General features: G+C 41.0%; 1 pseudogene; it reads right to left on the minus strand.

Annotated features, from left to right (window-relative positions):
* Positions 1-458: 458 nt before the first annotated feature.
* On the minus strand, positions 459-1,326 carry LOC114708049 (annotated as a pseudogene).
* Positions 1,327-15,632: the final 14,306 nt, after the last annotated feature.

Below are 15,632 nucleotides of genomic sequence, written 5' to 3' on the forward strand. Positions count from 1 at the left end.
ACATCCAGGAAATCTAAGACACTATGACAAGTCTTAATTTAAGAATAATAGGAATAGAGGCAGGAGAAACTTGGGTCAAAGGCACAGAAAATATATTCAACAAAATCATAGAAGAAAATTTCCCTAATCTAAAGGACATGCCTATCAAGGTACAAGAGGCATACGGAACTCCACATAGATTGTATCAGAAAAGAAACCCCCAATAGCACATAAAAATTAAAACATTAAACATATGGAACAAAGAAAGAATATTAAAAGCTGCAAGGGAAACAGACCAAGTAACATATAAAGACAGACCCATTAGATTACACTGACTTGTCAATGGAAACTCTAAAAGCCAGAAGGGGCTGGGCAGATGTGTTGCAGACTCGAATCATCACAGATGCTAGCCTAGACTACTTTTCAGATAATTTTTTTTAACAGATTTAATTCACTTTATTTTTCTTGTATAAAAACCCTTATGTGGTGGCCACAGCTGGAGCCTGGGTCCTCTGAACAGACACTCTGGTGTGGGTTTTCACAAGATGGTCAGTGAATTCCTGATGAGGAGACTTGGTGAACATAGTCTCTTTCCAGAGGTCAGGGGTCAGGGGTCAGGGGTCAGGTAGCTGTAGGTCTTGGAGATGGCATCAAAGGTGGCCTTGGCAAAGTTGCCCTGGGTGGCAGTGCAGCCCCTGGATGATGTGTAGCAGTCATCAATACCGGCCATCATCAGTAACTTCTTGGGCATAGGAACAGAGACGATACCAGTGCCCCTGGGGGCAGGGATGAGACGCACCAACACAGAGCCACAGCGGCCTGTCACTTTGCACAGGACGGTGTGGGGCTTGCCAATCTTGTCCCCCCAGTAGCCTCTCCGCACAGGGACAATGGACAGCCTGGCCAAGATCATGGCCCCTTGGATGGCAGTGGCTACCTCCTTGGAGCACTTCACACCAAGACCAACATGACCATTGTAGTCCACAATAGCGACAAAAGCCTTGAACCTGGTCCGCTGGCCAGTCCGAGTCTGCTTCTGCACTGGCATGATCTTTAGAACCTCATCCTTTAGAGATGCACCCAGGAAAAAGTCAATGATCTCGGATTCCTTAGTGGAAAGGGAGAACAGGTAGATCTCCAGGGACTTGATCTTCATGTCCTTAACCAGGCGGCCCAGCTTGGTGACAGGGATCCACTCCTTGTCTTCGGCTTTACCTCCACGAGCCCCGCAGCCTCGACCACCATGGCCTTCGGCTGCCGAATTCTCAGCAGAAGCCACTGTGGCCTCCTAGTCCTGGGCCCCCCGGGTCCTCCGGGCCCTCCCGCTGCACCGGCGTCGTCCGCCATTTGGTGTTTTCCCAAAGAAGAAGAAGATGACAAAATTTTTAATCACAATAGATGGTGAAAAAAAGACATCCCAAGGTAAGCCCAAATTTAAGCAATATCTATCTATAAATCCAGTCCTACAGAAGGCTCTAAAAGAAAAAATTCAGCTTGACCTGAACAGGTTAGCTATACTCAAGAAAACACAAGGAATAAATAATTCCAGACCATTAAGTCGAAAGTAAGGGTGAAATCCCCCACCACACACACACCACAGCAACAAAATAGCAGAATCAACAAACACTGCTCATTGATAATTCTTGGAATCAATGTTCTCAATTCCCCAATAAAAAGATACAGACTAACAAAATGGATGGGATTAAAGGTGTGCTCTGGGGAGGCAGAGCTAGGCGGATCTCTGTGAGTTCGAGGCCAGCCTGGTCTACAGAGCGAGATACAGGAAAGGCGCCAAAACTACACAGAGAAACCCTGTCTCGAAAAACAAAAACAAAACAAAACAAAACAAACAAACAAAAATGTACTCCACCAAATTGGAAAATCTAAAAGAAATGGATAATTTCATTTATATGGATAATTTCATTTAATAGCATTTACCAAAATTAAGTCAATATCAGATAAGCAAATTAAACAGACCTTTAACCGCTCATGAAATTAGAACCAGGAATTAAAAGTCTCCCAATTCCCAAACAAAACAAACAAACAAACAAACAAACAAGCGAACAAAACAAAAACAGCCCAGGGCGATGGTTTTGCTGGAGAATTCTACCAAACTTTCAAAGAAGAGTTAATGCTAATTAATTAATAGCCCTCAAATTATTCCACAATATAGAATCATATGAAACATTGCCTGACTCATTTTATGAGGCCACAGTTACCCTGATATTCAAACCACATAAAGATCCAAACAAAGAAAGAGAATTACAGAATAGCTTATGAACTTGGATGCAAAATATAATCCTAGAGAGATTAGGAATACAAGGGCCACCTCATTTACAGCAAGCCCATAGCCAACATCAACTGAAATGGAGAGAAATCCAAAGAAATTCCACGAAAATCAGGAACGAGACAAGGCTGCCACTCTCTCCATACCTATTCAATATAGTATTTGAAGCCTTTGCTAGAGTAATAAGACAACTGAAGGAAAGGGGAAAGGAAGAAGTCAAAATATCCTTATTTGCAGATGATGTGATAGGATACATAAGCGACTCTAAAAATTCCTCTGTGAAACCCCTACAGCTGATAAACACTTTCAGCATAGTAGTAGCTGGTTATAAAAATAGCTCACAAAAATCAGTAGCCCTCCTACATACAAATGACAAATGGACCGAGAAAGAAATCAGGGAACAGTATCTTTCCCAATAGCCTCAAATAATAGAAACTATCTTGTGATAGTGCTAACCAACCAAGTGAAAGACTTGTATGATAAAAACTTTAAGAGACTGAAGAATGAAATTAGAGAAGATATCAGAAGATGGAAAGATCTCCCATGCTCATGTATCGATAGGATTAATATGTATCAATAAGATTGAAATGGTCATCCTACCAAAAGCAATCTATAGTTTCAAAGCAGTCCTCATCAAAATTCCAACACAATTCTTCATAGATCTTCAATTTTCAGATTCGTATGGAAACAATCCAACAAAAATCAGGATATCTAAAACAATCCTAAATAAAAATAAAAAACAAAAAACAAAAAACTGCTGGCCAGGCAGTGGTGGCTCACGTCTTTAATCCCAGCACTCGGGAGGCAGAGCCAGGCGGATCTCTGTAAGTTTGAGGCCAGCCTGGACTACCAAGTAAGTTCCAGGAAAGGAGCAAAACTACACAGAGAAACCCTGTCTCAAAAAACAAAAACAAAAACAAAAACAAAAACAAAAACAAAAAACAAAAAACAAAAAAACAACAAAAAAAACCTGCTGGAGTATCACCATTCCTGATGCCAAGTTGTTTTCAGAGCTATAGTAATAAGAGCAGCATGATATTCACAAAAAAAACAAACAAGATGATCAATGGAATCAATCTGAAACCCCAGACATAAATCCACATACCTTTGCATGTCCAAATTTTGATAAAGAAGCCAAAATTACACACTGGATAAAAAGACAGAATCTTCAACAAGTGGTGCTGGTCGAACTGGATAGCTGCATGTGGAAGAATCCAAATAGATCCATACTAATGACCCTGTGCAAATTCCATCTCCAAATGGATCAAAAAACTCCACATAAATACACTGAACCTGACAGAGGAGAACGTGGGGATAGTCTTGAAGTCGTTGGCCCAGGAGAAGGCTTTCTGAATAGAACACCAATAGCACAGGCACTAAGGTCAACAATTAATAAATGAGACCTCATGAAACTGAAAAGCATCTGTAAGGCAAAGGACACCATCATTTGGACAAAACGGCAGCCTACCGAATGGGAAAAAGATTTTTTTATCAGCTACACATCTGATAGAGGGGTAATATCCAAAATATATAAAGAATTAAAAACAACAACAACAAACCAGGGTATCAGGAAACCATCCTAATTTAAAAAGTGGGCACATATCTAATTGGACAGTTTTCAAAAGAAGAAACTCAAATGGCTGAGAAACACTTAAAGAAATATTCAGCATCCTTAATCACCAGGGAAATGCAAACCAAAACTACTTTGAGATTTCATCCTACACTCATAAGAGTGGCTAAGATCAGTAAAACAAGTGACAGCTCCAGGCGAGGCTGTGGGTTAAGGAAACACTTATCCATTGCTGGTGGGAGTGCAAACTTGTACAGCCGCTATGGAAATCAGTGTGGCTGTTCCTCAGGAAAATGAGAACAGATCTACCTCAAGATCTGGCCATACCACTCTTGGGCTTATACCCAAAGGGTACTTCATCCTACCGGAGAGACATTTGCTCCACCATGTTCATTGATGCTCTATTCATATAGCCCAAAATTGGAAATGAACTAGATGTCCATCAGCAAATGAATGTGTAAAGAAAATGTGATATATTCATACAATGGAGTATTGCTTAGCCCTCTAAAAATGAAACCATGAAATTTGTGGTAAATGGATGGGGCTAGAAAAAAAAATCATCCTGAGTGAGGTAACCCAGACCCAGAAAGCCAAACATGGCAGATATTTTCATACATGTGGATATTAGCTATTAAGTCAATGAAAAGCAAGCTATAAATCTTTAGATCCATAGTTGTTAGGTATAGAATAAGGGACTAAGGCAGACAGATAGATCTCCCTAGGAAAGAGATATATGATAGATAGTTATGGATCGATGGAATTGGGGGATTAAGCAGGGAGGAGGAGAAAGAGAGATAAGGGCTGGAATATGGGGAGGGATAGCTAAAACTAAGGGCCATTTCAGGGGTAGTATGGAAATGTGACACAGTAAAAGCTTTCTAAAATGTGTATATACATGAAAGTGATGTAAATAAAATATAGACAAATAATGGGGGAAACAGAGCCCCAAATGGACATCTCTGTCACCAAGCATCCAGTACTGGGGTTGAATTACATCTAATTGAGTTGTTGACCAAAGGGGTCCCATGGGAACCCCCGAACACCCCAGCTGTTGCCAAGACTATAGGTTGCTCACCACAATTGATGGCAAGGCCTTAACGCTGAAGATAACACTACACAACGCTTTGAACATGAATAAGCCAATCTGGTGCCTACCTAGAGCCTTCATACTCATGGGCTAGTGTTCTTGGTACAGGAAGGTACTCTGCATGCTAACAAAGGAGAAATGTAAACACCAACCCAGCTTCAATGGTGACCTTCCTGCAAGATATGCCAGTGAACAAGATAGGGTGGCAGGGACAGTGGTGGCACACGCCTTTAATCCCAGCACTCAGGAGGCAGAGACAGGCAGATCTCTGTGAGTTCAAGGCCAGCCTGGTCTACAGGACAGGCTCCAAAGCTACAGAGAAACCCTGTCTCAAAAAACAAAAACAAAAACAAACAGAAAAAGATTTAGGAGCTGGAGAGATGGCTCAGATGTTAAGAGCACTGATTGCTCTTCCAGAGGACCTAGGTTCAATTCCCAGCAACCACATGATATCTTACAACCACCCATAATGAGATCTGGTGCCCTCTTCTGGTCTGCAAGGACGCATGCAGGCAGAATTATATATATATATATATATATATATATATATATATATATATATATATATATATATATATAGAGAGAGAGAGAGAGAGAGAGAGTATATAAAACAAATAAATAAAAAAGGTAAGGTGGTACAAGGCTTGTGGGAATAGCCAACCAATATCTGGTCTGACACAGATTATCCACAGATGGAACCCATACTGGATGCTGCTTGGGTGACCAAGAACCTGAGACTAGATAGCCCCGTGATCTAGATCTAGGCATCTAACCAATATTACTAGTCTACTAAAGGAGTGCAGCAATAAAATGACTCCTAATAACGTTCTGCTGCACTCATAGATCAGTGCCTTACTCAGCCATCATCAGAGATGCTTTCTTCTGCAGCAGATGGGAACATAGAGACTCACAGCCAGACATTACTCAGAGAGTGAGAGATTTGGAACACTCAGCCCTAAATGGGATGACTCTATCAAACCCTTTCCCCCAAAGTTCAGGGGACCCCATGGAAGAGGAGGCAGGAATGTAAGAGTAGAGAGAATGGAGGACACCAAGAAAACAAGGTCCTTTAAGTCAGTGGTTCTCAACCTTCCTAACACTGCGACTCTTTCATACAGCTCCTTGTGTTGTGGTGACCCCCCAACCATAACATTACTTCTATTGCTGCTTCACAACTGTAATCTTCTAGTGCTATGAACTGTAATTTAAATATCTGTTTTCTGACGGCCTTAGGTGACCCCTGTGAAAGGGTCCTTCGACCTCCCAAAGGGGCTGCGACCCACAGGTTGAGAACCACTGCTCTAAATCACCATGAGAAAGGTTCATATGAACTCACAGGATGTGGTAGCATGCACAGGGTCTGACACACAGGTTTGACTCAGTAGAGGCCCCTCTGTTGTTAGTGTTTTTATCACAGCAACAGAAGGTAAAGTGGGGTAGAAATGATTACAGAGATCGGGGTCCCTATCAGCTCTTCAGTATAAAAGTTACCACAGAAAAGCATAAAATAATGAAGACAATGTTTTTCTTTACAAAATGCTTTTCAGCATATGAATAGTATTTCAGTTTTGGTTAAGGAACTAACTATTATTTTTTTGTTCATAGTAACGGTAGTTTTTCCTAAAAGTTACAGGGATACAGGGTTTGCTGAACACCTTCCCTTCATTTAACCATGGCACATTCTGATCATGTAGCATGAACAGAATCATCTCTGGCATTCAGGGTTTATTCGAACATTTTTTGAGGGACTGGAGTTAAAACCTGCTCAGCAGTCTCAAATTCTCCTCAAGCCAGGCACATTTGCTTTTCTGCCTTAGTGAGTCTTTCCAGTGAGACCTGAGAAGACTTTTAGATGTTGTTAATATCTTTTGCTATTTGTCCATGAGCTCAGAAAAATATGCTTATAAGGACTTACTTTTATTCTTCATTAGTATTTTTAATTAACATACAAAGTAATATGTGGTTTCATTATGATATTTTCATTCACATGCGCCATTATATTTTGTTCCACTTCATCACCTGCCCCCGCCCCCAAATGTTCTCTGTCCTCGTTTCTGGCTGGCTCCCTTCTTCTCCCCAGACAGCCTCCTCTGATTTCATGATACAAGTCTTCCAATTCCTTTCTTTTCATCTCTCTCAGGATCACTTCCATCCTGCCATGATGCCTTTTATTGTTTCAACACATGCACACACGCACAACAAATTCTCAGTAACACATGCAGTAGCACACACACACACACACATGAACACACCCATGCACCCATGCATACACGCACAAACATGCAAATGTGTGCATGTGCATACATACACACATGTGCACATACATTCACACATATGCTCCCACACATGCATGCACACTCATGCACACATGCACAGGTACACACACACACACACACACACACACACACACACACACACACACACACACTATTTTAAATCTAGATTCCACAATGAGTGAAAACACACTGTATTTCTCTTTCTGAATCTGACTTATTCCACTTAATACAAAGATTTCCAGTTCTACTCACATGATTTCATCTTTCTTTACTGCTGAAGAAAATCAGCAGGACCATGTTTCTTTATTCATTCATCTGCTGGTGGGCATCTAGATTTGTTTCTTCCTTGGCTACTGTGAATCATGTAATGAATACAGATGTGTAAATAGTTTAGTGGTCTGTTGACTGAGAGTCCTTTGGGTGTAGGACAGAGCAGGATTCTCCATGCTCATTTCCTAAGTGTCTGTATAACTTACATTTCCATCAGTAGTTTGTGAATATTCTTTCCCCACATCCTTGCCAAGATGTGTGACTGTTCTCTTCTTGGTAACTCTTGTGAGATGGAGTCTCAAAGCAGGTTTAGTTTCTTTTCTCCCACTGGTCAAGGATGTTGAAAAATCTCCAAGTTTCTTTTTTCTCTCTCTTTTGAGAATTATGTATTACTCTTTACTGACTAGGTATTTTGCTTTTTTTGAGAGTTAATTTTTACAGTTCTTTATGTATTATAAATAGTGATCTCCTGTCTGATACACAATTGGAAGATGCTTTTTCCCCCATTGCTAATCTGTCTCTTCATTTTGGTGATTGTTTTCTCTGCTCTGAAGAACTTTTATATTTCATCGTCCATTCTTGGGTTTATTTCATGTGCAGTAGGAATCCTTTTCAGAAAGCCCTTAACTCTGTCTGTATCTTGACGTGTTTTACCCATGATAACACTTGGTAGTCTCAGTCTCAGGTCTTATATTCACATACTATTTATTTGTTTATTGAATTGATTTTTGTGCAGGATATGACTTAGGGAACAACCCTCACTCTTCTAGTATGATCTGAGGCCAGATGTTGCGACAGTTGCAGTGTCTGCTCAGTATTGTTCTGGATACTCCAGATGTTTAGTGTTTCCATAGGAATTTTGGGGTTGTTTCTCTAGTTCTGGGGAGAATGTCAGTGGGGGTTTGGTGGGATTTACACTGAATATTAATTTCAGTAAGATAACACTTTTACATTACTAATTCTGCCAATTTATGAGCATGGGAGCTTTCCCATCTCAGTCTTCCTCAGTTTCTCCTCCTCCTCCTCCTCCTTCTTTTTCTTCTTCTTTTTGGTTTTTTTGAGACAGGATTTCTCTGTGTAGCTTTGGCGCCTTTCCTGGAACTCGCTTTGGAGACCAGGCTGGCCTCAAACTCACAGAGATCTGCCTACCTTGGGACTTTTGTCATGAAGATGTAATTTAATTTTGTCAAAGATTTTCTCTGTATCTATTGAGATGGCCATGTGATTTCTGTTCTTAAGTACTTTCATGTGTTGTGTCCCCCATACTCATTTGTGTATGCTGAATCATTCTTGTATCCCTGGAATGAAACCAACTTGGTCACAGCTGATGATGTTGTTGTTTTGAATTCAGTTTGCAAGAATTTCATTGAAAATTTCTATAATAATATATAGTGTAATCAGGACAACACAACTTCACAGAATGAGTTTGGTAATGTTCCTTTCTTCCCTATTTTCTGAAAGCATTTGATCAGTTTAGATGTTAATTCACCTTCAAAGGTTCGGTGGAATTGCACAGCAAACCTTCTAGCCCTAGACTTTTCTTCATTGGGGGATTTTTAAAATTTACCACTTCAATGTTGTTGATTTTTATGGATCTAGTTAAGCTATTTAAATTCTCCTGATTTAATTTTGGTAGTTTGTATATGACAAGGAGGAATTTACCCATTTCTTCTAGATTTCCTAGGTTTTTGTTGTTCATTTGTTTAAGTTTTCAAAGTATTCCCTAATGATTTTCTGCATTTCATTGGACTCTGTTGTAATCCTCCTCTTTTCATGTCTAATTTTATTAATTTGAATCTTCTCTCTTTGTTTCATTTGTCTATGAGTTTGCCAGTTTCTAATTTCAAAGACCCAGCTCCTCAATCGACCCTCTATGTCTATATGTCGTTTTTTGATTTCATTAATTTCTGCCCTGACTGTTATCACTTCTTGTCATCTGCTGCCTTGGAGTTTGCCTCGCTGTTGTTTTTCTAAGGGCTTGAGATACGCCACTAGTCAGATGTGCTCTCCCGTTCCATCCTTTACGTCTCTTGACTCTGTTTCCGGTCCTGGAGAACTGAGGCCGGAAGTGTGAAGTCGGAGCTAGACCTGCTGGGGACATTGCAAGTGCCACTGGAGGTACAGAAGGCTGTCCCGCCACTCAGCCACGTACCTTTAGTTGAAGTAACACACAAAGAGATGCTTTCAGTTTTGATTTTAAAGTAATATAGTATTTTATTAATTCTTTGAGAACGTCATATAATGTACCTTGATCATATTTATACCCCGGCTCCTCCCAGGGCCACTCCATCTCTCCCTTCCCACTTCGTGTCCTTGTTTTTCAGAAGAGACTATTTCACGGCAGACGTCTTAATCCTCTGGCCCCTACAGTTCTTCTGGTCCCTTTTCTGAAATGTTCTCTGAGCCGTCGGCATAGGGGCCGTGTTATGAATGGATGGAACCTCCCGTTGGGCCATTTAAACAAGGCGCCTGTTTTTCTGGATTTTGTCTTTATTAACCTTCCCAGCCCACAGTTAAAGCTGGTGGGACCATGCCCTGCACTTGATCCTCTGCGTCCCATGAATCTGGATTGAGAGAAGAAGCCATAAGAGAAATGGAAGACTTCTCCCTGGTTCTTGGATCTGAGACAGCTAAGCCACCTTCTCTGGATCTCTGTTGTCAGTGGATCTCCTCCTAGAGCTGGGAGGCTCCGTTTGAAAAATGACCACGATTATTGTCCTTCTTGAACCTACAGGTCTTGTGAATTAACTGTGTTGCTTCTCCCCTCAGGAAGTAGAATATATGTATTTTCATTTGATTCTGGCATTATCTTACGATGTACTTTGCCTAACAGAAGCGGTAGACTGATACTGGCTGAGCCGATTCTTCCCTATACAGTCACTTGATTTCTGGAATCCTCCTCAGGTACTGACTGTGAAAGGACAGGACAGCCTGCTACCCACTGAAGGCAGCCGAGTGAGCGAGTGCCCCGCTGACCTTGAAGCTGACCGGAATGTCTAAATGACCTGACAGAGACCAGAGAACTGACCAGCAGCAGCCAGTCTGGTTTCCCACTGGTAGAATTTCAATCTTAAGCATTGCTATTTAAACCGACTGTGTCTTAGAATGACTTCTCATGCAACGAAAGTTTACTGATGTCCCATAAAGGTTAGAGGTGCGTCTACACAAGGAGTTACATTCATGCTTGAATGATCACATCTGCCACATAAGGAAAGAAAGTGCAGAGGATGAGCCACACAGAAGAGAAGAGATACATAGGGAGGACTATAGAGTGAGGTTGTATCCAACTTGAGTGAACTCTAGGTATGTAGTCAAGTTTCTTCTTCAATCTGGGTCACTTAAAATTCAGATGAAAAATCTTTTCTTCAGCAGGCTTAGACCCTGACCCCAAACTCACATAAGCAGAGGGGAATTAGTCTCCGGTCTACTTCATAGGTCCCCAGATCCAGCTGGGTGCGCCCGAGTGACTGCCGCTGTGACTGAGTACAGTCTGGAACCCAGGCAGAGCGTCTGTGCCTCGTCCCCTGCCCCTGTAGGATCTCTCATCTCTCCTACAGTTTTCATCATTTATCTCTTTAACTTGGCTACACAGAGCTTTATCATATACCCATTTCAAGATGGCGGTGGCAACCAAAGGTTTTGCATGGCCTTATAACTAATTTTCTCCCCATTTGAATTCTTCTTCTTCTTCTTCTTCTTCTTCTTCTTCTTCTTCTTCTTCTTCTTCTTCTTCTTCTTCTTCTTCTTCTTCTTCTTCCTCCTCCTCCTCCTCCTCCTCCTCCTCCTCCTCCTCCTCCTCCTCCTTCTTCTTTTTTTTTTTTTTTTTTTTCGAGACAGGGTTTCTCTATGTAGCTTTGTGCCTTTTTCCTGGAACTTACTTGATAGCCCAGGCTGGCCTCGAACTCACAGAGGTCCGCCTGGCTCTGCCTCCCGAGTGCTGGGATTAAATGCCACCACCGCCCGGCTCCCATCTGAATTCTTAACAGGGAGAATCAGATAGGTCCATGGTGGTCTTGTTAGGTGTCCTTGTGGATGGCAAATTCAATAAAATTACCCACGTGGGGTGAGAGGTAGATAGAGTACAACGGTAGCTGTCTGCTTAACACGCAGCACGGTGTCAATGTCCCTTCCACCCCATTTCTTGGCTCAGGAAACTGAACTGCTCTTTTGAATGTTTCCTTCCAGCAGGAGCCACCACCTTGAATTTGGAAGCTGTGATCTAACAGTAACCGGTGGATTTGACCGCGGCACTTCAGCGAGAGGCCGACTTGGATACTTTACAGGGCTAGAAACTGAGTGAAGTTCCTTTCCCCTTCAGATGGAGGGCTGGGCAGGGAATTGGAAAGACCAGGAAAGTTCAGTAGTTTTTTTTTTTTTGTCTTTATGTTGCTTTAGAGCTCAGAATATCAGGAAGTCCAGCTATTTATTTATTTATTTATTTATTTATTTATTTATTTATTTATTTATTCATTCATTCATTCATCCATTCATTTATTTATTTACTTATTCATTCATTCATTCATTCATTCATTCATTCATTCATTCATTCATTTATTTATTTATTTATTTATTTATTTATTTATTTATTTATTTATTTATTTATTTTAGGTAGCCCATTCCCAGTATCCACAGCATTCTACTACCAGCAGGGTCTATTTTCTTAAAAAATTCACAGAAGTTACAATTTAGAAGGCTGGTTGTTAAGAAGCCCTCTAGGAAGTTGGGTGCTGGGGGTGCGCACCTTTAATCCCAGCCCTCGGGAGACAGAGGTAGGCAGATCTCTGTGAGTTTGAGGCCTGCCTGATCTACAAATTGAGTTCCATGATAGCCAGGGATGTTACACAGAGAAACTCTGTCTTGGAAAAACAAAAACAAACACACAAAACTAAACACAAAGAAGCTCTCTCTAGTGGTAAGCTCTAGTTTTGTCTATTTTTCTGGGTTTTGTGAACTAAAAAATTTAATTACTGTTATATACACACCAGTTCTTTAATTTGTTGTATAATGAGATTAAAAACCAAAACCAAAACCAAACTACCACATCTAATAATCATCACTTAAAATTGAGTTGAACCCTAGGAAATTGCTGTGGTTTTTTTTTTTTTGAGACAAATAGCCCAGGTTGGCCTTGAACTTTAAATGTAGTTGAGGTTAGATTCTCTTGTCTTTACTCCCAAGTGCTGAAATTACAGGTGTATACCATCACCTGGGTAGAAATTGCTATTTTTGTTGGTAAAAGATAACTGAATATTGGAAGTTACACATAGTTCAACTGAATATATTAAGGAGTATTTCAATTTGAGGAATAGGAAGAATGTAATTTTATAATAAAGGACCGACTCTCTATAGGTGTTTAACTTAATGAAAAATTCACTACATTCTTTCATTTTCTCATTTCATTATGGATGACGAAAATGTCTTCCTTCCTTCCTTCGTTTCTCCTTCCATCTCCCCTTTAACTTGGAGATAAGGTCTTGCTAAATTGGCCCAAGACCTTACACTTGTGAGCCCCTGTCTCGGCTTCCTCAGTGGCTGGGATTACAGGCCTGTAACAGTGTGCTTGGTTTGATATCTCATGAACCACACACAACCAACCCAGTAAACAAAGCAAACTAAACAAATAAACAAACAAACCAAACCTCAAACACCACTGTAATGAAACGTGTGTGGGTGAGCCTTTCAGGGCCAGCCTGGTTACTTAGAACATTTCCCTGTGTCTTCTGAGGATCTTATACTATCGATGGTGACTTTCTCACTTGTACCCTACTTAGGATCAGGAGGCACGTTTTTACTATTTGATTCATCCAAAGAACATGGTCACTGTTAAAAAAGGATCCTGGTGACATTCTGTGATGCTGGTGAATGAGTCCTGTCAACCACAAGTCAAACGTGGTACCTTTGGCATCATCTTTGATCAACCTTTGCATTTTTGTGTGTACAATCTTTCTATTATCTCCACTTCCTACACAAGGAACTTCGTCCCCTTTCCAGGCTAGATCCAGACAGTCTGTACAACAAGCCAACTTTGGTTATTAAAAACATCTTTTTAGCTCTTGGCACTACAAGAAAACCACTCCTGATGAAAAGGAAGTCTGCCCCATATGGCTTTGGAGAGAAGCACAATTTTTTTGAATTTACTGTACATGTGAAAATAATAAACAATTTGCATTTCTTTCTTTTTCTAGTAATTCAAACTCTAACCTAAGGGTTTTTGCACAACGGGTTTAGTAGTTTCTACATTGCACCACTTTCTGAGATATTACTGATTCTTCGTGAAGTAACTGAACCTTAGCTAAGTCTCCCTCCCCTTCTCTCTCCCTCCCTTCCTATCTCTCGGTCTGTTTATCTCCCTTTCCTCCCCCCCTCTGTGTGTGTGTGTGTGTCTCCTGTAAATGCATGAGAAAAATGTTTACTTAAATGTTAAGATGCGTTTGTGATGGCATTGAAGATGTGGTCTTGTCTCTACGGGGAATCAAATAGAAACAAGCTTACAGTTAACTCCTGATATCTGCAGTAATGAAAAACAGTTTGTTCTGAAAGCCTTTAAGCTTTTTTACTTTAGAAATTAAGCTGAACCTTGACCTTTTGCCATTGCAGCTAAACTCTTTCTCCCTTGTCCTTCCCAGCCAGATTCTGGGATAGTGAAGTGGCCAGGAGGCCAAAAGGACAGAATCAAAAGACTGACCTGAAAATCTCATGTTCCTCAGATTTTTTTTCCCCAATGCTTTGACTATTTGTGAGCAGAGGAAAGCACTCTGTACTAAAAGAGGATGCAAGTATTACTTTTTAAAAAGTAGACATCTTTTCTTTACAGTTTAAGCAGCAGCACCCAACAAATTCGCATCGACTCCTTTCCCTACTCAGTTGCTCGTTACTGAGAGACGAAAGCGGTGGAAGGGTCTTCAGGAATTCTGCAGCCTCTTTAAATCTGTTCTCTCAAGAGGGGATGAATCCAGATACAGCCGAGGGCAAACATGCAACCATCGATCCACCTACCTCTAGCCATGAGCCTGCAAGGGCAAGGGCACATTTCATGAGGGTGCATTTCTAAGCCCTGGGAAGGATGAGCTGGTACACAAGGTCCCTGTGTCCTCACGGCTCACACAGGGGCTTATTGCAGAGTAGGAGTGCAGAGACTCATTTATTCTGGATCTGTAGTGTTTCCTAAAGGGTAGCAGCTCACACACAGGGCCAGTGCACGTTACAATTGTGTCGTCCAGATGTGTCATTCCAATGATGTAAGTCATTAATTTATTCTGGAAGAATTACTGTTCTCTGTTGAACAAGACTCAGAAGAAGACTTCTGGCTTAAAGTAATTCCAGAGGATTTTATTACTCTCTGCCACTGACAGCAGTGATCTTCTGCAAAAACTTTGGAGATTACATACATACATAACTATGTGATACATTATCTATCTATCTATCTATCTATCTATCTATCTATCTATCTATCTACCTACCCATCTACCTATTCATCTTATCACATCCTATATAGGATTGTGGTAGAGTTAAGGGAGTCCTAATTAATGTAAATTAGAGAAACTGAAAATACCACATGAAATGATGGTTATAAATATTGTAATTAGGCCCAGATGGTTCTTTTTGTAGTAGGAGATTTTTCCCAGACAGCCAAGAGATTGTTTGACCATCAAAAGGGAAGACAAATTAAGCCCCTGTTCTGTTTCCTTATTCTCAGAACTTTTGGAGAACCTTGCTGTATAGGCTTTGTGATCTGTCCTTTGAGGCAAAGAAGATGGAATTTCTTCACAACACAGATGCCCTGAGATACAGCATCTACCACCCAGAACTGAGGGCTTCGTTTTCTAGCAGAACCTTTCCCTCTCCATGTCCTATCTGTTAAGAATGCTCATTGCCTTGGGGGAACTGTCTTAGGGATCTCAGGGTTTCACCATCATTTGCCATAGGAAACCAGACCGTCACCAAATGGAAGCTCTAGTTCCCATGAGAACAGCCAGGCGGAGCAGGAGCAGTGGTGTCTTCAGGTGGTCCTGTTTGTCACAGGAAAGTAGGGAAATCAACCCCCCAAAGAACAAAGAGCTGATTGCCAGTAAGGCTGCTGTCTTTAGTTTTTTAGACGACATCACAGTTCCTTGGTATCTCTCACAGAAAACTTGTCATTGAAAATACTTCTCCTTCTCTTTC

This window comes from Peromyscus leucopus, chromosome 11 (assembly GCF_004664715.2).
Source record: "Peromyscus leucopus breed LL Stock chromosome 11, UCI_PerLeu_2.1, whole genome shotgun sequence".
Lineage (NCBI taxonomy): Eukaryota > Metazoa > Chordata > Mammalia > Rodentia > Cricetidae > Peromyscus > Peromyscus leucopus.